This window comes from Macrobrachium rosenbergii, chromosome 1, assembly GCF_040412425.1.
Source record: "Macrobrachium rosenbergii isolate ZJJX-2024 chromosome 1, ASM4041242v1, whole genome shotgun sequence".
Taxonomy (NCBI): Eukaryota; Metazoa; Arthropoda; class Malacostraca; order Decapoda; family Palaemonidae; genus Macrobrachium; species Macrobrachium rosenbergii.
The window spans coordinates 36,054,878-36,080,274 of record NC_089741.1 but is presented as its reverse complement, the minus strand read 5'-3'; the positions used below and the strand labels follow the sequence as shown (position 1 = coordinate 36,080,274).

The window sequence follows — 25,397 nt, the reverse complement described above, 5'->3', positions numbered from 1 at the left end:
CCCCGTGCCCGGTCATCGGGGATCCCACTGGGCGACCATGCATGATAATGAGGCCACGCCTACCTCCATCCCGCTCTGTGTAGGGAGAAACAGAAGAGATGGATTATTATTATTATTATTATTATTATTATTATTATTATTATTATTATTATTATTATTATTAATCAGAACATGAACCCTATTCATATGGAACAAGCCCACCACAGAGGCCACTGACTTGAAATTCAAGCTTCAAAGAATGTGGAATTATTATTATTATTATTATTATTATTATTATTATTATTATTCAGAAGATGAAGAACCCTATTCTTATGGAACAAGCCAACCACAGGGCCACTGACTTAAAATTCAAGCTTCCAAAAGAATATTATGGTGTTCATCAGGAAGAAGTAAGAGGAAGTAAAGGGAAATACAGAATATAACATGGAAAAAGAATTTACTCAAAACAGACTTCTAAGAATACAAAAAAAAATCTTTTCATACATCACTGTAAATCGAAGGGAAGAATGAACTAATAACACTGAGACTAATAAGAAATTAAAATACAGAGGCAATGCAGACGATATATAATCTTATGCTGGAATTTCGGGGATCAATATCCCAGCAATACGTCGTTTTGAAGAGGGTTTCCAGCCACCAACGACAGTCAATCCATCGCTGTTATTGAAAGAAGGTGTCACGGCGAACACACTCTCACCGTAGGCATTACTTGAGGTTCTTTGCAGCGTCCCTTCGGCCCTTAGCTTCAACCCCTTTCGTTCCTTTATCTGTACTCCCTTTCATAGTCTCTTTCTTCCATCTTACTTTCCACCCTCTCCTAAAAATTTTCCTCTTTACACCTTTCAAACTTTTCACTGTCAATTTCCGTTTCAGCGCTGAATGGCCTTAGTTGCTCCCAGTGCTTGGCACGTATGCCTAAAATCTATATATCAATCAATCAGTCATTTGAAAAATAGCAAAAAAGAAAAAAATAGCCTATGGTTGCTAGTATGACACACCAGTGATAAGTGGTAGCTAGATTCCCGCACCAGAATGTTTGTATTTGTCATAAAAACTGGTTTAGTGCAAAATTCTTCCAGGTGAATTCGTTACGTAATCTTTTTAATCATGTATAATTTAGTATATTTATTAAAGATTTACCATATTTATTTTATATATGTATATATTTTAAATATAAAAGTTTTATATATTATTTGTTATGGTTCTTACCTAATATCACTCTTTCATTTTTACGTTCATATTTTAACACTGAATTTTACTAGTACAGTATGTTGTCATTCACCTTTTCATTATCAATAACATCATTAATTTATATGTGTCATCTTCATTACGGCGCTGAATAATCCTGATGGGTTCCGGCGCTGGTCTTCAAGACCTAAATTTCATAATCAATCAATCAATCAACAAATGACGAATAAAGAAACGCAAGACTTTTATCATCACACAGTTGAAAGGGAAAACGAGAAATCAGTTGGTGCAGGAAATGATTGACAACGAAGGTTGTGGACATGTTGACCAATAAACGAACGGCATTTGCAAATTCGTTGCGATATTGCAAGGACATTAATTCATTCTAAGATAACGCAACGATGACTTTGGTAAATATATGGTTTATGAAGTATAGACCAGTCATCACCTAGGTTAAGCTAGATGAGTCTTAATAAGAATATTTGTGAATAATGGACTACAAAACGTACTCGACTAGTGCTGTATAAAACCGTTTAGAATATATAGAATTTAGGACATAGGCCAAGCCCTGTGACATATGAGGTCATTCAGCGCTGAAACGGATGCTGACAGTAAGATGGCTTGAAAGGTGTACCAGGAGGAAAACCTCACAGTTGCCCTATGAATCAATTGTTAGGAGAAGGTGGACAGTGAGATGGAAGAAAGAGAATATGAACGGAGGTACAGTTAAAGGAATAACAGGCTGCAGCTAGGGGTCGAAGGAACGCTGCAAAGAACCGCAATAAGTAATGTCTACAGGTGCACTGACGGCACTACTCAGCTACAGGGGATAAAAAAACAGCTCTTTCGATATCTCTAAACGGCAATGAGAAACGCCTGCCAATGCGGACTGGAAATTATCCTGCCAGTGCCCACCAGCAGCCTGCAACCTGTAGGTTGGTGACGTCATGCAGTAGGAGTGCCTACGCAATCCTCTGTATCTCCCACGGCGCGCCAAGCACAAAGGACTCGTTCCTACGAACAAAACGGGTTGACCTGAATACCCGGAAATGCATTTAGTCTCGTTGTCAGTTTTCATGGAGAATTTCTGACGAGGGATTTCCGCCTTGGAGGGGGGGGAGGGAGGGGGATTAACTCGTCCAGGAGGATGTCCTCTACCTCCACCCACCATTTTTCATACTCGATACGTTTTGATTTGTTGTTCTCTTCGCCCCACGTCAGCCCAAAAACAGTCGACTGACAACGGGTGAAATAATTCAGTCTTTAAGGTAACAGAAGTGTGCTACTGAGATTTTAAGGCAAGGAGCTAACATCGTCCCTTCATCATCAAGAACTGACACCGGGGAGAGAGAGAGAGAGAGAGAGAGAGAGAAATGAATGTGTAAACATACACTTAACATGTAGAAGAATCTACTGGTCACATTTTACAGATATATATGTAATTGTAATAGCCACAAGGAATCAATTACCTGAGAGAGAGAGAGAGAGAGAGAGAGAGAGAGAGAGAGAGAGAGAGAGAGAGAGAGAATGTAAACATCCACTAACATATAGACTCTACTGGTCACTTTTTACCAGATATATATGTAATTGTAATAGCCACAAGGAATCAATTACCTGAGAGAGAGAGAGAGAGAGAGAGAGAGAGAGAGAGAGAGAGAGAGAGAGAGAGAGAGAGAGAACGTATAAACATCCACTATCATGTTAACAGATAATGAACGCTGCAACTTCCATCAAACAAGAGCACGCAGTTGCAAGCGTTGATTTGCAAACTTAGCAGCCATCCTAACCCGGAGTGGTACAGGCAAAACAAATGGTCTTGCAATCTCGCGGCATCCTTTAAATGCCCTTACCTGACAGGGCATCACTTCTCCAAAAGCCTGCCTCTCATTCATTTTCTGTACGTCGTTTAGAATATCATTGTACGATGCTTTTTATACGGAATCTCGTGTTTTGTATGATGACATACATAACAAATTTATAGCATCTATTTATTCTGAACCTCAATCATTTTGTTGTTAAGCATTTATAGTTTGTGATAATTCTTAAGTCTCTCTCTCTCTCTCTCTCTCTCTCTCTCTCTCTCTCTCTCTCTCTCTCTCTCTCTCTCTCTCAATAATAATAATGAAAGGCCAGGATTAACACTGCAAGCAGTTAATACCAGAAAGGGTTGATAAAAAGCAATGTCTTTGAAACTCTTTCTAGCGGAAGAATGTCCTCAACCTCACTCAAAGAGAATAATGGGTTTCTAACCCCATTCTAAGTGACGAATAGCCCTCGAACCTCATTCTAATTGGGGAGAATGTCTTCCATAGTCATTCTACACGGTAAGAAAAGTGTCTTCCTACCTCATTCTAAGAGACAAAAAAAAAAATCCTTAAACTTAATTTTAAGAAGGAAATCCATTGAACATCATTCTAAGGGGGAGAGTGTCCTCGAATCTCATGCTAAGAAGTCAGGTCAGAGGAACTAGCAATAGAATACACGAGAAACAGGAATAAAGAAACAATAGGAAAGAAGGGGACAATGAAACAAGTGTTAGAATGACAACATTATGTGAAAATTGAAAAAATATATATAACATTATTATTCTATGGAAAATTTTATACTCAGCAACAGACACATTAATTAAAGAATAAAGCAAATCTACAAAATTCCCATGCATGGAGCAATGAATTCCCTCGCAGAGGCATTATTTACAAAATAAATGTGGCAAAACGCACGAAAATAGCAGACAGAGGTCTCTCGACATCAGACCAGCGGTGGATCGAACGCTGAATTCACACAGAACGAAATATTTTACATGTGTATGAATTATCCCCTTTTCATGACTGCGAGATAGCGTCCTTTTTCAAGCTACACCACCGGGCAAGTCCGCAGACTCATAAACCTGGCTTCTAAAGCATTTCAGTAACTATTATTGTCTGATGATCTGGCAACATATGTACCGCACAGTACGGCGTGGTTGCTTTGTTTTCTTCTAAGATTATCAGCATCTGGCTATATTCACGCTCCCTCGCCGTCCGCCCCCCCCTTACCTGCCTTCTCTCGAACCCACACACACACACACACACACACACACACACACAACTGTACGAAGATATATGCTCGAGTACATGACTTACTTGTGCTTTCTTTGGAGGAGAAGTTACATTTAATATTACTCCTTTATCAACACACTTCTCTCTCTCTCTCTCTCTCTTCTCTCTCTCTCTCTCTCTCTCAATTCTTGATTGCACCGTTGCGTGACACAGGTGACACACAGCTGTCCTTTTGTACTGTCATGCTTGTTTTCTGTTACAGACATAAAAGCACTCCTTAGCACAGAGAGAGAGAGAGAGAGAGAGAGAGAGAGAGAGAGAGAGAGAGAGAGAGAGATAATAATCGATCGCTGCAAGCTGCAAAAACAAAGGACATGACGAGTGAAATGAAGATAGGTGAAACTTGCACTGAATCTTAAAGCATCCACCCCGTCTACGGCTTGGGTGGTGCCTATGTTGGCAGTGATTTTATGTGGAGCCTATGCTGCAGTAGGCAGTTTCCATACTGGCAGTGTATTCAGACGGTGCACATGTTGGCAGTGTCTTTAAGCAATGCATTTCTTGGTAGTGAGTTTAGGGGCAGTACTATACTGGCAGTGTCTATAGCAGTGCCCATGTTGGTAATATCCGTAAGGAGTGACTTTACTGGTAGTGAGTTTAGCAGTGCTATACTGGCAGTGTCTATAGGCAGTGCCCATGTTGGCAGTGTCTATAGGCAGCCCATGTTAACAGCGTCTGTAAGCAGTGCCTATATTGGTAATGCATTTAGGGCAGTACTATATTGGCAATGTCTGTAAGCAGTGCCCATGCTGATAATGTCTTAAGTAATGCCCTAATTGGTAGTGTGTTTAGGCAGTACTATATTGGCAATGTCTGTCGACAGTGCACATATTGGCAACACCTTTGTTGTTCCTATGTTGGCAGTGGTCCTATGCGAAGCCAAAATTGGCGGAATCCTACCTGCCAAACGATGACAAACTAAACTAAATAATGACAAATCTTTAACAGCAACTGAAAACCAGACTGTCACCTTTTAAAGTTGATAAATATTTTGCCGACTTAACAGAATTCTAGGAAGAGCTGCAAAAATTGTACGTGTTATCCATGAATAAATGCATGTATGACAATAATCATTACCGTATTCCTTTCGAAAAAGCTACGAAATAGGAATTGAAGGATGAAAATTCAGCGGTATCGTTCAAAACTTAGTCGGCACGAACATCCATTAATCAATCACATACACTTATAATACATGACATTAAGCACAGTTTATAAAAAGTTTGTCTGCGTATGAAATGAATAATTTCTAAACTATATTCAACAATCAAGCTTAAAACTGCTTCAGAGTTGTGACAGAACTTTGATAAGTCCAACTGAGGTGGGGCAGTTATGTGATTAAAATTATGGACTTGGAAACTTTTTCACGCGTGATATACCAAGAAAATTAAATTATTCAAAGATTCCTTTTTTTATAAGTCTTGCAAACAGCTCTCTTGATCTTCTTGAAAGTATCTGAATAACAACAACTTTGATTTTCCTTTCTTGTCTATAATTAAACTCGTGCAATGGCTACCTCTTCCGTCGCTTGTCAGACTATTGCTTGTGGAAATCACTCATACATTTATGTGTAATCTCAATAAATATTCAGAATCATTACAATTTTTTTAACCTTCCTGAATAATTTGGGGCTTTTCATATGTTTTGGAAATGCCAGATCTTTTGACAACCTTATGTAATCGAATCTATTATAAACTTTTAGTTTACCGTGAACTTCACCGGTGTATAAAAAGCACTCTCTGAGTTTTGAGTTTGGCATAAACAAACAAATATGCATGTATACGTGTGTATATTCATAGGTCAAATTTTCCCTGAGATTTTCATCACATGCCCATAAACTTTACAGATATGTAAATGGCATTTTCTTGGTCTGAGAGAGAGAGAGAGAGAGAGAGAGAGAGAGAGAGAGAGAGAGAGAGAGAGAGAGATGATTTATACGCAAAGTTTACCCTTGAATCTTCATTACATTCCCATCATGAGCCCCCTACACGCGCCCGCATATGTATGTATATTCCCGTGTAAAATTTTACCTCAGAATCTTCTACTACATACTCAGACACACCCTCTGCGTATTTGTAAATGCACGTGAAAGTGTAAGATAATTTCTGTACGTACATTCATACGTTAATAATACGTTGGAATCTTCAGTACATACTGCATCACAGGTCAGCATGAAGTTGTACTGACGTATGAATTACTTACAGCATATATGCATATTTGGTCAAATTTACTTTGGAATTGAATATAATTTAGGCAAGGCCAAGCGCTGCGACCTATGAGGTCATTCAGCGCTGAAACGGAAATTGAGAGTAATAGGTTACCAAGGTGTAACAGGAGTAAAACCGCAGTTGGGCTATGAAACAGTTGATAGATAGAGTGGAAAGTCAGATGGAAGAAAGAAAATATAAACGAAGGTACAGTAAAAGTAATGAAAGAGGTTACAGCTGGGGCCGAAGGGACACTGCAAAGAACCTTCAGTACGCCTGCAGTGCACCACGTGGAGGGCACTGACGCCCAACGCTAAGTATACCTTAGTTTTACCAGACCACGGAGCTGATTAACAGCTCTCCAGGCCTGGCCCGAAGGATTGGACTTATTTTACGTGGCTAAGAACCAACTGGTTACTTAGCAACGGAACCTACAGCTTATTGTGGAATCCGAACCACATTATAGAGAAATGGATTTCTACCACCAGAAACAAATTCCTCTAACCCTTCATTAGCCGGCCGGAGACTCGCAACTCTACCGACTCGCCCAACGAAGAGCTGCCCAACGCTAAAAAAATCCATAACAAAAATACCAGAAAGTACTTATAGGTACTTCATACCACTACAGGATATCAGAAACTGCGGGAGAGAGACACACAATTATCGCGATCAATCAGCCAAAGAATACAGCTGCGCTCAAATCACTACTCGGCTGTCAATCATCCGATAGTCTTTGTATCAAAGTCCCGTGGGAGTTGGCACCGAGTACGCATCGCTGCTTCGTTACAAATGATAGAAATGATAAGGATTAGAGGTGATAAGTTACTTGAATATACAAAGAACTGCATCACACTGGACCAAGCACTAGATAAATAAGTGATAAAATAGATAACGCTACATCAAATTCTAGTAACTTACTAATTTAGATTCATGGGACAAAAATTCTTATTAACTTACTAGTCTAGATTCTTGGCACAAAAATTCCTATTAACTTACTAATTTAGATTCATGGGACAAAAATTTTATTAACTTACTAGTCTAGATTCTTGGCACAAAAATTCCTATTAACTTACTAGTTCAGATTCACGGCACAAATCGTAGAATTGAATCATTAAGTTTCAAGTCCTGGCTTAATGCTTGATGCATCATTTGGTGAATCATAATCACTCGCTGTGATTCAATCACTATCTAGATTCACGTCACGTGATTCTTTTCCATTTGGAATTCTCTGTAAAATAAAACCGGTGGCTGAGTTGCATCGACTTTGACGTCGTAAAACACGTGGCGGTTCCCTTGCGTGTCTTGTGAAACTATTTTATTTTTACTTCAAGTTAGTGTGATTAGGTATTCACAGAGGTTTGAAAAGTGTTGGATTACTTTAATGCACAGTCCTCTCTCTCTCTCTCTCCTCCTCCTCCTTCTTCTTCCTCTTCTTCTTCTTCTACATTCTTAAATGCAGACTGATACCATGCATATACTGAGAGACAAGGTGAGAGAGATAGAAAAACTCTAACAGAGGCTTTAGCATAAAAGTATAATATTTTCTGTATGAAGTGCAAAGTTGAGTTGATGGTTTTTTATTTGTTATACACTACTGCACACAATAAATAATAATAATAATAATAATAATAATAATAATAATAATAATAATAGTAATAATAATAATAATAATAATAATTAGCTTTCCAACCAGTAAACCAGTATAAAGTAAAGTGTTATCAACATCCCTTGGCGTTTTCCAACGCAATCCATTAGGACATAGCAAAAATCCTTATCGACACACACATACACACACACACACACACACACACAATTCCTAAAACATTATAACTTGCGAAGTTCCTTCAAGTGTTCCCCAGTAATCTATGCAATACAAAAAAACCTCTACGCCACACACGCACATATACATATACGCACGCACACCACCTCCCAATCTATTGTGATCCAGCCACAGTATATCTCCCTTCCCATTAGTAAAGGGTCCGATCCTCATTCCCAACGTGTTCGGGGGCAGGTAAGCCCTCCTCGCCACCCACAGCTCGATGACGTCAGCAATTTAAGTGAGTCACAGGTAAGAGACTGAGTCAATATGCTGTACCTCTCTTTGAAGCATGCTTTGGCCATGTGTCCGTATATGGGGGTTAGTAATACTAGATTATTGATCATCTTTTTGCCAATAATTCGTTACTGATTTATGCACGGACGAAAAGGGGGTAAGTTTGAAATACACTCAGTTTATTCTTCTTCTTCTTCTTCTTCTTCTTCTTCTTCTTCTTCTTCTTATTATTATTATTATTATTATTATTATTATTATTATTATTATTATTCAGAAGATGAATCCTATTCATACAGAACAAGCCCACCAAAGGGGCCACTGACTTGAAATTCAAGCTTCAAAGAATATTAAGGTGTTCATTATGAAGAAGTAAGAAGAGGTAAAGGAAATACAGAAAGAAGAGATCTCGCTTATCAAAAAAGAAAAAGAAATTAATAAACAGATAAAATGTATTAAAATGCAAGGAGAATAGTATTAGGTAGTAATGCATTGCATCTTCGCTTGAACTTTAATGAGACTTAAGTGAAGTCTTCGATCGAGAAGCAGCGAAAATCGAGTGACATCTGTTCAAATGAGTTAAGCGACAGAAGAGCTTATTAACCCACAAAATCATTAACTAACTACCAACAGCGATGAGGGCCGATAAGGGGCTTCAAAAATCAGTTAAGGATAAGGGTGGCGATAACAAGATAACTTACAATCACTTTAGGAAGTGAAGTTTATTATCTCTTGACTGACAGTAACCCGATACTGCATTACTCATCTTTCGCTATTCACACAATGCACTGTTTTGTTTTATTATGACTTCAAGGGCCTATTATGAGACGGTTTATGACCAAATGACTTCTGTCAAAAGCGCGAAACAAAATATCTCTCTCTCTCTCTATCTCACACACACACACATATATATATATATATATATATATATATATATATTATATATATATATATATATATATATATATATATATATATATATATATATATATTTATACAGTATATATATGTATATATATACACATACACAAATATACATAAATACATTATGTATACATACACATATAATATGTATGTATAGTATCATTTATTTATGGAAGGAAAAGAGGATTAGCTCGTCGAGGTCCTTCCGTTCTTAACTATGTGATGATGTTAAGCATTTTGAAGGAGCATTGAGCACTCACGTATGTTAACTCTCTCTCTCTCTCTCTCTCTCTCTCTCTCTCTCTCTCTCTCTCTCTCTCTCTCTCTCTCTCTCTCTCTCTCTCTCCACAGCTTCGCCTCACGATATTCTGCTAACAGCCAGATACATAACTAACTGTTTAGGTTAATACGGGAACACTGCTCTAAGTTTAATCGCCCAAACCGACTTTTTCATCGCCCAACTCCGAGATCGAACCCAACCCCTGGTTGAGAACCAGCGATGGTACCAATCGCACCATTACGATCAGAGAGAAGTTATTTAATAATACAGTGACGTCACGAGGCACTTTGAAATCCATATGGGGCCCAGAATTTTTATTCGTCTAAGAACGTACGAAAACTTACGTAATTTATCATCTTTTAATAATATTTTGATTTCTGAGTCAAGACAAAATTCGAATAACCCTTCGGTGGCGTTCTTTGTCCTCCTCTAATAGACAAAATTGTGATATTAACTAATCTGTTCTATTTACGCAAGGCTGTAATTCAGCGACAACCATAATAACCATCTATTTTCCTCTTCTCTTCGTGTGAATTAACTTGCGTGAAGACAATGTATATGATAATGTCTGAAGAAGGAGCAAAATATATACATATGTATATATAAACCTCATGATTAACCAGACTTTGTCCAAACCATCACGAAAATACCGACACAGCTGACGTGCAAATGATTGCAGAGTTAATTTCACGACAATTTACTCATTGTGAATCACTTTCCGCGAACGGAATGAAAATGCGAGAATAAATCTCTTTATGAATATCAGCGCGGCTTGGAATTATACCAACGGCCAAGCTCTGGGACCTATGAGGTCATTCAGTGTTGAATGGGAAACTGAGAGTAAGGTGGTTTGAAAGGCGTAACAGGAGGAAAACCTCAAAGCAGTTGAACTATGAAACTATTAGAGGAGGTTGAGGAGTGTCAGATGGGAGGAAGAGAATATGAATGGAGGTACAGCAAAAGAATGAAAAAGGTTACAGCTAGGGGCCGAAGAGACGCACGCTGCAGAGAGGACCTTAGGGAATGCCTACAATGCACCACGTGAGGTGCACCGACAGCAATACTCCCTTTACGGGAGCATATCAGCGTGCTTTGCATGGTCAAGGAAACTGTACGTACCGAGTACGGACGGACGTACACTCAGCCGTCACCACTCCGTCGCCGCGTACGTACTCTAACCTTGGGATTGATAAACTGTGCTCTTGCATGAGTGCTAAAAGGTAGGCCAATCGATGTAATGGCCGGCCTTGCAAAACGTAGCTAAGAGGAGACAGGGTCTGTCTCGAAGGCTTGTAGTGCCAAGCGCCAGAGAATTCATTCAAGTTTCTAAAGATTAATAATAATCCCTATTATTTATTATTCTTTCCCTCCATTTTTATTTTAGGATTCTTAATTTTTTTTTCTTACGGCCTGGGCTATAAAAGGACATGGTGTTGCCCCTCCCGTCGGCCAGAAATTACTTTCAAAGGCTGTCAATAATATCCTGGCAAAAGTATGATGCACTATGGGACTTTTTTATTCCGTCATGTTAATTAAAGGTGAATAATCTAGATTATATTCTATACCGAATGTCTGTCAATAATATCCTAGCAAAACTGATTTATATGGAACACTAAGGAATTTTTTTCCGTCATGTTCATTAAATGTAAATAATCTAGATTATAATCTATACTGAATATCTGTCAATAATATCCTAGCAAAACTGATTCACATAAACTGATTTATATGGAACCCTAAAGAATTTTTTGTCCGCCATGTTCATTAAATGTAAATAATCTAGATTATAATCTACACTGAATGTCTGTCACCAATATCCTAAAAAAACTGATTTATATGGAACACTAAGGAATTTTTTCAGTCATGTTCATTTAAGGTACATAATCAAGATTATAATCTACACTGAATGTTCCACATCGACTTCACAGTCGCCACTTTAAAACTGACAAAGCAATCACTTAACACGCTTCAGAAGGGGCACACACCATTACCGTAATATTATGCCGCCTCACAATCGAACATTAATGGATTTATGCAAGATCTTGCCCCCGAAATCCTCGGGGTCAAACTTACTTCAACGGCGGTGCTCACCTTCTCGGAGGCGGCGTCGGCGCTCAATCTTTCCTTCGGGTCGGATCCGCTGCCATTAGATCCTACGGGAGGCGCAGCAGCAGGAGGAGTTGCGGCGACACCACCGCAGCTATCGACGCTGCCATTCTGGACGCTGCCTGTAGCACCGGTCGGGGAAGAGGCCGATGACGAGGACTCCGGTGAGTCTGTGGTTTGATCGCACTGGAAATTGACCTTCCGGTCGCTTTTGCGATTTTCCACTCTCTTCTTGATGCGGGAGAGCATGATCGCCGTTCAGATGTGAACAGTTACGACGAAGAAAAAATGAATTCACACTATGTATACAGTATATTCCGGTAACGTCACTGATTCTCGTTGCTCTACGAGGCTTTCCTGGAGACATTTTATTTCAAGCGTTATTGTTCTGATTCAGTTACCTACTTTTCACACTTGTTCAGAGTACTCTTCTCTCCGAGACGGTCTGCATTTCTAAGTGGCCTCGCTCCTGCCCAAACAACACTGCCATTCTCGAATGCACTTTTTTTTTATATCACAAGATTCCTCACTCACCCTGGTACGCCGAATAGTGTCCGAGCAAATCGCTATCTGAGGTTTACCTTCCGACCACAAAAACAAACAGATAAGTCGATTGTGACACTTTTGTATGGCAATGTGACACCGAGTAATGTTTGGCAGCCAAACAGAAGAGTCTAACAATAAATGAGTAACAAGTACTACAGTGATTTCAGTTGGCAATTTACTTAATGAAAAGACCTAGACCGTTCCTATAGCCACAGCTCCGCTCTGCTAGTAGGCCTCTGAATGAATTCAACCAGAGTGTGTGTGTGTGTGTGTGTGTGTGTGTGTTTGATGGCTAGTGTGCTTAAGGAATTCTCGATAGTATCCCGCTAATAGAAATGTACATGCGAGACACAGAACGGCAGACTATTATTGATATGAAAAGTTATGAAATTAGGGATTACTTCAATTCAAGAGCTGAAGTGCAGTGACGCAACATGATTACGAAATTTGATGTTGCACATGAAGTGCGTAATAAATTGTGACGGATTCACCCAGTTTGCCTGAAAACATTGAAATATCTCTCACCATGCAAGATAATTTTATTAATGCCGTTATAAATATTTACGGAGCTGAAGTGAATTCCATGCCAATCCGGACTTCATGTACAGCGGCGTAATGACGAATTTTGACCAAATAAATATTTTTATTAATGCCGTTATAAATATTTATTGGAGCTGATAGTGAGAGAGACGACGGATATTCAAGTTTTATCGAAGCCACAATTTTCCGCACCAGATAAACAAGAGTTATGTCAGTAATCGTGACTGAAAAAATATGAACTTCGATTAACAGGTATACTGATAAAGATTAAGGAAAATTAAATAAACTGAAGCATTCAGAAAACCTGGAGGAATGCGGAGTTGTTATTTCCGAGGTCGTCGCTGAAGACACGGAAGTTTTGCGATGACAATTTAAAAAAAAAAAAAAGAAGCTAACGCTAGTATGGTGTCCCAAGCGCTTCTCATAGACGTCTCAAAGTATTACCACAATAAAAGTGAGAGAGAGAGTTGCCCTTGTATCTAAAAAAAGAAAGACCAGGGAAGTGTGTTTGCCTTTATTAAAAAACAAAGGCAGTGGGCTCTGTCTTCCATGAAAAGGCAAATTTAAATGGCCTTCATATCTACATACCAGTCACAAGACTTGGATTTTACATTTAGAGAGAGAGAGAGAGAGAGAGAGAGAGAGAGAGAGAGAGAGAGAGAGAGAGAGAGAGAGAGAGAGAGAGAGAAGAGAATATCTACACGCCAGTCACAAGACATGGACTTTACATTTAGAAAGAGAGAGAGAGAGAGAAAAAAAATATCTACACGCCAGTCACAAGACTTGGACTTTACGGTTAAAGAGAGAGAGATAGAGAGAATATCTACACGCCAGTCACAAGACATGGACTTTACATTTAGAGAGAGAGAGAGAGAATATCTACACGCCAGTCACAAGACTTGGACTTTACAGTTAAAGAGAGAGAGATAGAGAGAATATCTACACGCCAGTCACAAGACTTGGACTTTACAGTTAAAGAGAGAGAGATAGAGAGAATATCTACACGCCAGTCACAAGACATGGACTTTACATTTAGAGAGAGAGAGAGAGAGAGAGAGAGAGAATATCTACACGCCAGTCACAAGACTTGGACTTTACAGTTAAAGAGAGAGAGATAGAGAGAATATCTACACGCCAGTCACAAGACTTGGACTTTACAGTTAAAGAGAGAGAGATAGAGAGAATATCTACACGCCAGTCACAAGACTTGGACTTTACAGTTAAAAGAGAGAGAGAGAATATCTTCACAGACTTGGACTTTAAGTTAAAGAGAGAGATAGAGAGAATATCTACACGCCAGTCACAAGACATGGACTTTACATTTAGAGAGAGAGAGAGAGAGAGAGAGAGAGAGAGAGAGAGAGAGAGAGAGAGAGAGAGAGAGAATATCTACACGCCAGCCACAAGACATGGCCTTTGCATTTTAAAGAGAGAGAGAGAGAGAGAGAGAGAGAGAGAGAGAGAGAGAGAGAGAGAATATGTTTCTGAAAACGATTAAAACTAAGGCCCTCTCATTTAAAGAATGGACATGAGACGCGGTCTTTGTAACTAACGAGAAAGCACCAGTAAAAACCTTGCAACTAAATACACAGAGATATCTCACTCTTGAATAACACCTGCTATCAAAGTACCATCTCGCTCCTCACTGCCGCATGTGCTACATGATACCCACGATTCCACCTATATATTATTGCACAAAAATTTCCTCTCGTTTTCAGAACCGACAAAACGACTGATACATTTGGAGTGGCGTCAAGTTGCTCTCTCTGGCATCAGCTATCAATGGGAATCCGACAGAAAGAGTCTCTACGAAATGTTGTTTCTCTGGTGAATTTATTCCATCAATCTTTCAATATTCCACTTCGGTAGCACAGATGCTGCAGGGGATTTTGAGCAACACCGGCAATTATTGGAAAGTGATGGCTGGAATATCTGTCATCGATCACCCCCAGACTAGAATCACCGATTGAGGAAATCAGTGAATGAGTCTTCACCACGTAGAGATGAATCAGTAGACAATGTTTACTGGTCTGGGCATGCATATGAGTTTGGCTCTCAATATTTCACATTATCTCTTAAGTTATTCATGACTGACGACATGTGGTTTCCTCTGGGATTGCTCCTGACATCTCCTCAGACGTACACTTCCTCTAAAGAGAGATTTTTAATAATACCACTACAGTCTGATTGGTCGATGTACTGTAACAGTAGAGACCAAACACATCACCTCCTTATAAATTTTCAAGTACTGTTATCGTGACGAAAATCCAAAATTGTCATCCTGAACACTCATGGTAACCACGCAATAAAATCAGCGAGTACAAACTTCATGAATGAAAAAACCAAGTCTAATAAGATATGGGTTCATAAACATTTCAGCTCGACTGGAAATCTGGATATAAATCTGATTCGTCACCTCTGATTGGTGGTAAGCACCAAGAGCTTTCGCCAATCAAGATCGGCTTCAATGATATCGGCTGTGGATATTTATGGTCCGCTAAAAAGAAAATTGCAGGCGAAATTGTGTTAGTTGGATACCATGGCTAACAATGAGTAATGGTCTACCTCCATAATCTGGATAAACGTTGAGATGCAAGAAAACCTCCTGTGGCCAAGGTATACTTTATCTTCAGCCTTCGACAGTGACACTGGATGACAGATGAGAATCTAGTCCCTAAGAGGAGACCAAAGAATTAGCTAATGATCTCTCTGAGGAACTGAGGAGATTTGACCAGCATCCACCAGATGGTCATTTTGGAGATGAAACCCAGTGAAGGTCCATCAAGAGAAGGACAAGTAGGTCCCTCTTGGAGATGAAGACACAAAATAATTACTTTCGTGAAGTGTGCAATGTTTTTGGTCAGTTTGTTTGTTAACAGGACCAACAATTACGATGACGAAATCCACAGTGGTGCAAGTGTAAATATATCTATTAGAAATCTAAACACAAACGAGAGTTTTCGAGATTGAGAAGGGGAATCGGGCAGGGTTTAGAAAGCTCCCTTTTGTGTATATATTTCTAAATTATATTCACACTTACACCACTGGATTTTTTCACCATTTTAGCGACATGGTATTATGAGATTTTTATGGATTAACAACTATAGTATGTCTGGATATTTGAGAACATTTTTATCACAGGTGGCTCTCGTGGCCGGCAGCACGCGATTACATTTTTGAAAGAATCAGAAAAGCAACTTTTGGGAATAAGGGCCTCTTTTTGGGCGTGGAATGTTCAGCCATGGTGGGTGTTACGAAATAGCAAAGCAATGGATTTATCAATCTGAGATCTTGATTCCATTCAGCCATGTTCCTTTCCCTTGCAAGGAGTATTACAGTGACCTCTTAGCATGTTTCACCTCGATCGTTTGTACAGGTAAAAAGAGTTATTCTCAAAATCATACGTCACTTTTTTTTTGGTGGCAGCATGCCCTCCTCCACAGTTGACACATTTGGGATCATACGCTTCTCCATATGACTGCTGTCACCAAGTTCACTAACTTCTGTCCTGCCTTTGCACTTCACTAAGAAGACTATACTTGTGTGGCCCAAGTCTCAAAATGTAAACACAGGCGGGATGGAATTCGAGGTCTTGCTTTGATCTCATGCCAAGGTGTTGATACTGTCTCCATAAATTTCAAAGGACAATAATGAATGTGGATAGAGTAAGCCATATATCTTGTAACCATACTGCCAGTATTTCAGTTTAGAAATCCTTTGAGCAGTTTTTCTACCGAAAATCTCGTCAGTTCCATTTTAAAACTGCAAGCATACTTTGTACTGAAAATTTTAAGAATTGTACAGTTGCTGTGCTGTCGTTATATGCCTCGCTCATTTAAATTATGCCTTTTCAAATGGTTTTTGTTTCAACTAATAAACGCACTTTACCAAAGGAGTAAGGTTTTCGCTCTCTACCTAAACACCACACCACCCTCATCATACCTGAAAATGTTGTAAACTTCACAAAAAACCACCTTCTAGATTCATATCAATACACTAGGATAAGATGTCTGCTCAAGCGCACTAGGGTCAACGCCCTCTTCAAGTGACTTCATTTCTTTTGAAGCATTTTCCTCCTTTGGTCGAAGCAACGAGTGTTTCAGAGTCGGAATAATAATTATCATAACAGGACATTGTCGCTTGCTTGCAAGGAATCTCTGACTCGTCTTGCGCTAAGCTTCCTGGTGTTTGCAGTCATCGTCATGTGCTGAGTTAATGTCATGGGGTTCAAAGGTACGAGAAACAGTTTCTGAAACAGACAGTCAGGAAGATTTATAAAAAAAAATAAAGGAAAAAATACCTGTATATCTAAACAAGGTGTCATCAACTGTTCACGAAGTTCACTTCTTGACCAATGATGTCAGAATGAGCTGACTTCCTGATGTCAACTCCTCTCCTTACCACAAAGGGATGGCACCATCACAATGAGTGAAGTCACTACAACAGTACACTATCACTGTGAATGGTCATGTTGATAGATGTAGGCCACAACATGGATGAATTAGAGGATCGAGCAGCTGTTACGGTCTCCAAACCTTCTACATCATTTTAACGTTATTACATGTATTTTTATATTCTTACATATCTTCACTTTCACTCGAGTGAGCTGCCTTATTTGAGTAAACGACTTCTGTATACTATCACCGACGTGAAAGATTAAGAATCAAGATCCAAAGTTAAATCTAACGAAATATCGAGGCTTCCGGAAAGGTAATGTGTCGAGAGAAGCACACTAGCCTAAATTTCAAATATGTAGAAATCACCGCAGTCACTCGTACGCATGCGCGCTTCACTGCCTTTTTCCCATCCGCGTTAAAAATTAATATTATCATGAGAAAGGGAGAGAGATAGTGTGAGACAGTAATTATAAGTGTCCACATTTGAAAGCTGTGAGTGTGTGTGTGTGTGTGTGTGTGTGTGTGTGTGTGTGTGTGTGTGTGTGTGTGTGTGTGTGTGTGTGTGAAGCATACACAAATACGGGAAGTGAATTTGTTTGAAAAAAACTGGGATAAACTTCATTAATTTAGTCTCTTGTAATTCAACCTCCGTGACATACAGCAAGATTCTGTAAGACAACAAACAGTCAATGTCGCAACATGGAATCTTGTCGTCGTAACGTCTCCACTTTTCCCCATTTTCACACACCACTGAGCCACAAAAGCGAGACGAAATTCACACGGAGAGATTTCCCCGATGTGAGAAAAAAACTTTCTCAAAAAGTACAATAAGAGGAAGAAGCAGAAGAAGAAGAAGAGGAGGAGGAGGAGGAGGGAGGAAGGTAGGTTAGCTAAGTGCCAAGACACCTTCCGCACTAAGACACCCTTCTTCACGACACGATTCACCAAAGGCAACTGAACCTCTGAAAAAGACAGCAGCAGCAGGAGGGACGTACAACAACGCCGCTTGGCTCTCTCGGAGAGGTGTCTCTTGTCTGTCTTATCGCTCTCTCCCGATAAAGACCGTGTAAAAAAAAAGATCGTGTTTGAGTTGTATATGGTATGTCATCGTCTCACGACCAGTCTCTTTCTTAGAGAATGCTTTTGATAAAGGTGAGGTATATTAATCAATCAGTAATTAGGGAAGGACGAAACGCGGTAAGTATTTTGGTTTCTCTGAATCATGATGTCTCCTCCATTTAAGGGCCAGCAGCGGTTCTGTGAACACGAAGCCAAATTCAGGCGAAAACGAATCTGCATCGCCTCCGGCAACATATAATCACATCATCAATTGACACGTTTACCAAGTCCTCCAGAGCAACCTTCTAGATTATCGCTGCGCTCAAACAGGCACAAAGGAGTATCGCACATACAAGCTACAGCAACATTTCCTCACGGTTAAAAAAAGAAGAAGAAGAAGAGATATTTCACGGTTAAAAGAGATGTTTCTTTGCCCAGCAATCACAACAGTTTTTGGTTAAATAGAAATTGGCGTAGACACAAGAAATCTTGAGCCAGCCTGGGGAGGGGGAGAATGGGACAAATTCTCGCGCATTTTCGACAAGAGGAAGAATACCTCTTCAGTATTTGTAAGGCACGCGTTTAATCTCATTATTTCGAGAATGCGGAGATCTTGAATTGAATATAGAATTTAGGCAAAGGCCAAGCACTGGGACCTACGGGGTCATTCAGCGCTGAAACGGACATTGACAGTAGAAAGGTTTGAAAGGTGCAACAGGAGGCAAACTCTGCAGTTGCACTATCAATCAACAGTTAGAAGAGGGTGTAAAGTAAGATGAAAGAAAGAGAATATGAAAGGAGGCACGGTAAAGGAATGAAAGGGGTTGCAGCTAGGGCCTAAGGAAGGACGCTGCAAAGAACGTAAAGTTTTGCCTACAGTGCACCGCATGAGGCGCACTGACGGCACTACACCCAGGGGAAATCTCTGACTTGAGTAAAAAGATCAGGATTTGTAAAGCTCATGACAAAAAAAAAAATCCCAAAATGGAAAGGCAAGACATACAATAAAAATTTAGGGATAAAATTCAAAGAAGGCATCTGATAAATTCGTGATAATATTAGGAAATAACTCGAACGATACAGAGACTGAGTAAACACAAATAACAAACGAAGGAATTAGACAGGAGACGAGTTTGAAAACCACCAGCGGAATGAAATTAGTATCAATAAATGGCGCAAAAAACTGGTACGAAAAGCCAAATTAATCTGTTTCTAATTATTTTTACATATTCAGATTAATCAGTTCACTGAAATTACCCATAGCCTCAGCGTGAACTATAAACACAGAGACCAATTTACAAATCGCCATATGAATATTAGCTGGCGGAAGGCGATACACTTTAATAAAATGAGCTAAGTTGCAAAAATAAAAACATTACAAATTACTGCTATAATTTCTGAAATGTAAGGAATGAGAAAATTATTTCAAATTAAATGTAAATATGTTGCGAGGGATCTGAGAGGTCTGGCTTTTCAATCTTGCAAAATTAACTGTGTCAACATACCAGATTAAGCTCAGTCAATTATCTCAAAACCTGGCAAAATATGCTGACTTTTTCTGAATATAAACATTTCATTATTACTGTTATATTATTATTATTCCAATGAGTGCAATACATACCAACAAATCCAAGTAATAAGAAAGACAGCATACATCATATATATATATATATATATATATATATATATATATATATATATATATATATATATATATATATATATATATATATATATATATATATATACATATATACATACATACACACACACACACACACACACACACACACACACATATATATATATATATATATATATATATATATATATATATATATATATACAATTCCATATATTTTCGTGATTCAGTTATACATATATATAATGTATATATATATTGTGTGTGTACTGTATATAAATATATATATATATATATATATATATATATATATATATATATATATATATATATAATCTGTTTGTCGTTTTTTGCAGATATGTATACAATTGTAGTGACAAGTGCATCCAAAAGTGTGAAGAATCTGGTAAGTTAAGAGGACATTGTAATTAAGACGATTATTTATATATATATATATTTATGTATATATATACACATACATATACATACATATATATATAATCTGGGAATCACTGTATCAAAAGAGGTTACGTTGGAGAACTTGACCTCGCTCAGATACTCCGGATGCGGTTCGAATCGTGTTAGAGACATCAGAATTGCTCAGTATTCTTTGCATTTCGATGTAAGGCTTTGTGGTGATAGGGTATGAAGAGTATGAAGACTTTTCTGAGAATTTAAAAGGACACACACACACACACACACACACACACACACACACACACACACACACACACACACACACACACACACACATATATATATATATATATATATATATATATATATATATATATATATCTTGGAGTCACCTTTTGGGTCATAGTGTGTGCTGACCTCACCTTACTAGTGAGATACCATCTAAACTTCACGAGGGGGGAACATCTTTTGGGTCCGTTCCACGAAAACACCACTTTAGCCCCGTTGATTTAAACCAGGCTTGAGGGACGACTCACTTGTGACGGGAATACACTACTAAATTGCCATGTAGGTTTTATAAAAATAGACGGACAACATTAAAAACAGCGATCTGTGTGGCCCATTCAACAATGTACTGAAGGTTTCAAATATTTTTCCACGAGAAACCTTTTGTTATAGACAAGACCACACGTACCTAAAGTGCTTAATTGCGTATAACATTTTCGAGAGAGGAATTACACGGTAAATAAATAGCAGCTGGATGGGAAGAGAAGGGATATTAGCTCGGGCATGACAATAGGAAAACAAGACTGAATACTGGTTTTGCCCCTGAGAGAGCCACATGAGATATGAGAACCACGGACCTGGTGAACAATATCAAATACATCCCACCAGAGTGTTTAAATCGAATTGTTCACGCAGAGAGAGAGAGAGAGAGAGAGAGAGAGAAAGAGTTTCACTGGTGGGGACATCATGCTTGAACATGTACCCTAAGTAAGGTCATATCATTTTTCTATAAATATCCTGAGGCATAAACAGAAAAAGAAAGACTTTAAAACTTAAAAAGTATTAGATCCAAGGAGCAAATTATAAACTGAAATGATTACAGGGTCACCAGTGATCACGGATTGCTCTGGAAATACAGTGACTGCTCCTACGGCTGTTCAATGGGTCGGAACACGTGCTGGCATAAGGTCAGGCAACCTAACAGCATAAACAAGAAGACAAAAGTCCGCACAGAGAAGAGGTTAAGATTTACTCTTGGCAAAACACGCAGAACCTATTACATAGAACCTAGGTTACAACAACAGATATTCTTCCAAAAAGACTGACTGACTTAAGGACCATATACGTTTAATTTTAAGTTACTAATAAAAAAGTTAATTGTTTGTATATACAGACTGACGATGAAACTATGTTAATCGTTTTGCATTGCTGACGAATGATGCTACGAATATCCTGTAGACCCTTAATAGGAACAACATTCCCTACACCTGGCCTAAGCATTAAATCATATGGTTAATAACCCATTTAGGAGGTAGTGCCATCAGCGCACGTCATGCGGTGCACTGTAGTATTCCTGGTTCCCTTTTTGCAGTCCCTTCCTTAGGCCCCTAGCTGCAAGCCCTTTCATCCCTATTACTGTACCTTCTGTTCGTATTCTCTTCTTCCATCTTGTTATACACCCTCCCTGAAAATTGTTTCATAGTGCAAATGCTAGGGTTTTCTCCTGTTACACCTTTCAAAACTTTCTACTCTCAATTCCCTGTCAACGCTGAATGACCTTATAGGTCCTAAAGCGCTTAGCCTGTGGCCGAAATTTATTTCCATTCCATGGTTATCGTCTTCTTGGGCCGCAGCTGGATCGAAAAGGCTTGCCGAGGATTGGGAGGTCGGCATGCTTTGAAGAAATATGTCTCAAAGAATGCCCATTATTGCATCATGACATTCATTTCACTAGCAACAAGTCCCGGGGTGCGATTCCCATAAAGGTGGAACGCTCTAGGCCCGTTCTACTATTCGAAGGAAATCAAATGTTCCAATGAGAACAAAAGATGCATTTGGTCTTAGAACAAGGGTAGTCTTGAATGGAATGATTTAGATACCAAATAAGGGTATTATAAACCCTCACTGTAACACACTGCACACGTATAATCTAGATAGTTATGCAATGCTGAACGCTTACCAAGACAAAATTGGAAAAAAAACTGTGAAACTGGATGACAAAACACCTTACATATATATCTATTCAGTCTTGAATATTCTGAAGAGCCTAAATATTTTAGGTAAAATAATAAACCTTACATAGCAGTTCCTTTCAACCAAAAAGTAAAGACTTTCTTGAAAACTCTTAACAGCAAGATTCACAAAACTCTCACAAAAGGAAGAAGAGAAATGATACGTTACTGAACTTACGTCCTTTTACGTCGAATTACATCTTACCTGGAAAAGAGAGAGATTTTATAATTAGTTGGTCAATTTATAGGTCTGACTTAAAATAGATTTATTACACGCAAGATCCCATAAACCGGTCAAGTTTTATACACAATGAGCGCTCTGACTGCTCAACATAGAATTATAACTATAAAATGGACATAACGTCAGAAAATTAAAGTAATTTATTTCAATCATTTTTTAATGACCTTGAATGTCGTGTTTGCCTTCGAATTGAAATACACAGCCATTATATTCTAGGTCAACCATGCCTTTTCACCTGAATTTGACAGACAATAGAGAATAGTTTGGCACTTTAAAAAAGTTCTATACACTGAGTTTTTTTTCCTGTATCACAAAGCCATATATATATATTTTTTGAGGGAGGGATTTAAAATGCCACAATATATTTCGACTAACTGTCTAAATTGCTCATTCTGTTCATTTTTAAAACATAACTGAGGCATCTTTCTGCTATTACACTTTTTTTAATTTTCAATGAAATATATATATATATATATATATATATATATATATATATATATATATATATATATATATATATATATATATATATATTGGGATGGGGTGAGTAGGTTGGGGAGAAGGATTTTAAAATGCCATGTAAATACATTTTTGACTAACTGTCTAAAGTTCTCGTTCATTTTTAAAACATAACTGAGGCATCTTTTCAAGTCATTAATCTTTTTAAGTCTCAGTGCAATATATATATATATATATATATATATATATATATATATATATATATATATATTTTTTTTTTTTTTTTTTTTGGGTGTGGGGGACGGGAGTCAAAATGCCACAATATATTTGACTAATTTTCTAAACTGTTTTTCCTTTCAAGGTGCAAATGATGCACCTTTCTAATCTATAAAATTTTTTTAAGGCTCGATGCAAAAATAAAAGAATTTTCTGTTGAAATCTTAAGGCTTTGGCATAAAATGGCCTCTGACCTTGAGACGCATGTCAAGATACTGGGTTTAGGATTCTGCCTGTCAAATACGACGAAGGTCCGAAAATAAATTTAGCGAAGACGAAAGATCTGAGAATAAATTCTATGAGGATGATGAAAATAATGAAAGATCTGAAAATAAATTTAGAGAAGACGAAGATCTGAGAATAAATTTATGAGGATGAAGAGAGATCTGAACCCAAATTTAGAGGAAGAAGAAACATAAAATAATACTTAACAATAAGCATCAATATTAACAATTTTAATAAGCATAAATGTTAATAATGTTGGGGACGGTGACAATGGTGGTAAAGCCATTAACGAAAAAAAAATGGAACCTTACGGTGCCTGAGGAATGCAAAAAAAAAAAAAAAACTTAAAGATAAAATTGCGGTGATTTGACGAGCACTGAAAATAACTTGCAGTATTAAGCAATAGCTGCGGTCACATCACTTGATTTTTATCAGTACTCTCATTCATCTTAATTGACAGAATCGTAATGCTTGAAAATGAGGACACTGAGTCCCTTACATGTAATCTGGATAAAGAAGAAATTCCTAATTTAGGGTATGAACTGATTTTATGTTCAATTTATAACTTCAATCAAAGGATACAAAAATAATTTTTCTTGTTTTAAACAATTCTTATTGTTGATGTTACGTCTGCAGGGACAAGATTTTATTTTTTTTTTTTTATTTTTACCAACTTTCACTTCTGCTGATGTTATGTTCTGACGATTTTCCATCACGAGTAATAATAAAAGTTGATCTGACATGATAAATCGTTCCATAGGAAGCACGGTGCTGGAGGTAAAAATGATTTCATAAAGGTTAAAGTTTAAGACGTGGCTTTAAAAACGGAATTAAGACAGGGAGTCTGCTGAGACTGGAGGGAGAATGGCATACAAGGAAAATCTGGCTGAAAAATGGGCTGGCTGAGAGACACCACAGTGGAAGGCGTTCTGTAAGAAGTGGACAGAACTCAAGGATGGGGCCACTGAATGAAAACGTACAGGAATGATAAATTGGGAAACAAAATGAGAGATTTTATGAGGTGTATGTACACGGACGTGGTATCGAGAAGAAAAAAAAAAGATAGAGAGGTAATTAATGAAAATACAGGGAGAATCTGAACAAACTTTTTTTATTTGGTATGCTTAATCGAATGAGTGACCAGATATGTAAGGTGTGTGTGTGTGTGTGTGTGTGTGTGTGTTCGATGGGTATCCTTATCACTAAAGGTTGGGTGAAGGAAACATTCAGATATTAAAAGTAGGTCGTATTGTCTAGTGGAGTTAACAAAGAGGTGCAAATTATGTGTGTGCAAGGGAGTACTGAGCGGTTCCTGTACTGGCTAAACAGTACTGCCAGACAAGGAGGTTTGGTCATTACATATCGTACACGATCCATATAGGAACGACATACATTCAATACATTAGGGTGGTATATAAATGTACATGAAATATAAAAACGTAATACATACATACATTACATATATATATATATATATATATATATATATATATATATATATATATATA

At 38.1% G+C, this 25,397-nt stretch overlaps 1 protein-coding gene and 1 long non-coding RNA gene across 3 annotated transcripts in view; both read right to left on the bottom strand.

Moving 5' to 3' along the window:
- Positions 1-25,397, bottom strand: part of LOC136849763 (protein phosphatase 1 regulatory subunit 14C) — a 366,597-nt gene that overhangs the window by 208,816 nt on the left and 132,384 nt on the right. The gene's annotated exons all lie outside the window — the stretch shown is intronic.
- On the bottom strand, positions 50-18,289 carry LOC136849920 (uncharacterized). Of its 2 annotated transcripts, none has more exons than XR_010856483.1 (3): positions 18,240-18,289; positions 11,818-12,431; positions 50-75 (listed from the first exon to the last, which is right to left on the bottom strand). It is a non-coding gene; the product is annotated as an uncharacterized lncRNA (long non-coding RNA). The 2 variants fall into 2 exon arrangements; XR_010856496.1 differs by having other exon boundaries at positions 11,836-12,431.